This window comes from Phytophthora infestans, genomic scaffold (assembly GCF_000142945.1).
Source record: "Phytophthora infestans T30-4 supercont1.37 genomic scaffold, whole genome shotgun sequence".
In the NCBI taxonomy this organism is placed as follows: Eukaryota; Oomycota; class Peronosporomycetes; order Peronosporales; family Peronosporaceae; genus Phytophthora; species Phytophthora infestans.
Window position 1 is genome coordinate 494,043 of NW_003303722.1, and position 2,983 is coordinate 497,025.

The window sequence follows — 2,983 nt, forward strand, 5'->3', positions numbered from 1 at the left end:
AGCCGACCCCGCCGTACCTCCGCCAACATCAGACCCATACCTGTTGCCGCGATCCCCATGTCAGCTACCCGTGCAATCTGTGACTGTGGAGACAGATAGTAGAGCTATCGACAATCTCCGCGGCTACTCAAACAGACGCATGCAAAGTCCAGCTGACGCGACAGAGAGTATGGTGCGCCAACGTCATCCTCGCAAAGCTAGCGGCAACAAAAGTGCGGTACGAGAGGCAAAAGAGCCAAGAAGATATCAGAGGAGGGGATCGAACCCTCGATCTCGGCGTGTGAAGCTCGCGTCCTAACCACTAGACGACACTGACACCCTCACCACACTTACATCATCAGACAAACAAAAAACACCATTACAGCACCACCAACCACTAGCGCGACCACGCACTTAGACTACGCGTACACGCCTCCCTTGCCCGCCGCACGCACACATCAGACCACTCAGAAAAAATCATACTACGTCAATCACCACCGCCCTATGGTCCGAGAATGGACGCCCGACTGAAGGGCCCAGCGTCTCGCTTGTCGCTTACTCCGTCGGCTACACATGCTGCACAGAGCTTATATGGACGTCGCAGACCCTCTTGCACGTCGCACAGGCCATACCGGACTCTGCTAGATGACATCCATACCGCGCGAAGGTGAGCCAGACCGCGGTGGCCTGTTCGGCATCCCAATGGTCGACGGAGTAAAACGACGCATGCAAAGTCCAGCTGACGCGACAGAGAGTATGGTGCGCCAACGTCAGCCTCGCAAAGCTAGCGTCAACAAAAGTGCGGTACGAGAGGCAAAAGAGCCAAGAAGATATCAGAGGAGGGGATCGAACCCTCGATCTCGGCGTGTGAAGCTCGCGTCCTAACCACTAGACGACACTGACACGTTCAACACGCATGCACCATCAGACAAACAAAAAACGACATTACAGCACCACCAATCACTAGCGCGACCACGCACTTAGACTACGCGTACACGCCTCCCTTGCCCGCCGCACGCACACATCAGACCACTCAGAAAAATTCATACTACGTCAATCACCACCGCCCTACGGTCCGAGAATGGACACCCGACTGAACAGCCCAGCGTCTCGCTTGTCGCTTACTCCGTCGGCTACACATGCTGCACAGAGCTTATATGGACGTCGCCGACCCTCTTGCACGTCGCACAGGCCATATCGGACTCTGCTAGATGACATCCGTATCGCGCGAAGGTGAGCCAGACCGCGGTGGCCTGTTCGGCATTCCAATGGTCGACGGAGTAAAACGACGCATGCAGAGTCCAGCTGACGCGACAGAGAGTATGGTGCGCCAACGTCAGCCTCGCAAAGCTAGCGGCAACAAAAGTGTGGTACGAGAGGCAAAAGAGCCAAGAAGATATCAGAGGAGGGGATCGAACCCTCGATCTCGAGCGTGTGAAGCTCGCGTCCTAACCACTAGACGACACTGACACGTTCAACATACATACACCATCAGACAGACAAAAACCAACATTACAGTACCACCAATCACTAGCGCGACCACGCACTTAGACTACGCGTACACGCCTCCCTTGCCCGCCGCACGCACACATCAGACCACTCAAATTCATACTACGTCAATCACCACCGCCCTACGGTCCGAGAATGGACACCCGACTGAACGGCCCAGCGTCTCGCCTGTCGCTTACTCCGTCAGCTACACACGCTGCACAGAGCTTATATGGACGTCGCCGACCCTCTTGCACGTCGCACAGGCCATATCGGACTCTGCTAGATGACATCCATACCGCGCGAAGGTGAGCCAGACCGCGGTGGCCTGTTCGGCATCCCAATGGTCGACGGATTAAAACGACGCATGCAGAGTCCAGCTGACGCGACAGAGAGTATGGTGCGCCAACCGTCAGCCTCGCAAAGCTAGCGGCAACAAAAGTGTGGTACGAGAGGCAAAAGAGCCAAGAAGATATCAGAGGAAGGGGATCGAACCCTCGATCTCGAGCGTGTGAAGCTCGCGTCCTAACCACTAGACGACACTGACACGTTCAACATACATACACCATCAGACAGACAGAAACCAACATTACAGTACCACCAATCACTAGCGCGACCACGCACTTAGACTACGCGTACACGCCTCCCTTGCCCGCCGCACGCACACATCAGACCACTCAAATTCATACTACGTCAATCACCACCGCCCTACGGTCCGAGAATGGACACCCGACTGAACGGCCCAGCGTCTCGCCTGTCGCTTACTCCGTCAGCTACACATGCTGCACAGAGCTTATATGGACGTCGCCGACCCTCTTGCACGTCGCACAGGCCATATCGGACTCTGCTAGATGACATCCATACCGCGCGAAGGTGAGCCAGACCGCGGTGGCCTGTTCGGCATCCCAATGGTCGACGGATTAAAACGACGCATGCAGAGTCCAGCTGACGCGACAAAGAGTATGGTGCGCCAACGTCAGCCTCGCAAAGCTAGCGGCAACAAAAGTGTGGTACGAGAGGCAAAAGAGCCAAGAAGATATCAGAGGAGGGGATCGAACTCTCGATCTCGAGCGTGTGAAGCTCGCGTCCTAACCACTAGACGACACTGACACGTTCAATATACATACACCATCAGACAGACAGAAACACAACATTACAGCACCACCAATCACTAGCGCGACCACGCACTTACACTACGCGTACACGCATCCCTTGCCCGCCGCACGCACACATCAGACCACTCAAATTCATACTACGTCAATCACCACCGCCCTACGGTCCGAGAATGGACACCCGACTGAACGGCCCAGCGTCTCGCCTGTCGCTTACTCCATCAGCTACACACGCTGCACAGAGCTTATATGGACGTCGCCGACCCTCTTGCACGTCGCACAGGCCATATCGGACTCTGCTAGATGACATCCATACCGCGCGAAGGTGAACCAGGACAGCCGTGGCCTGGTGTCGGAATCCCCAATGGGGCGAACGAGATTAAAACATACGCCTGGCGAAGGCC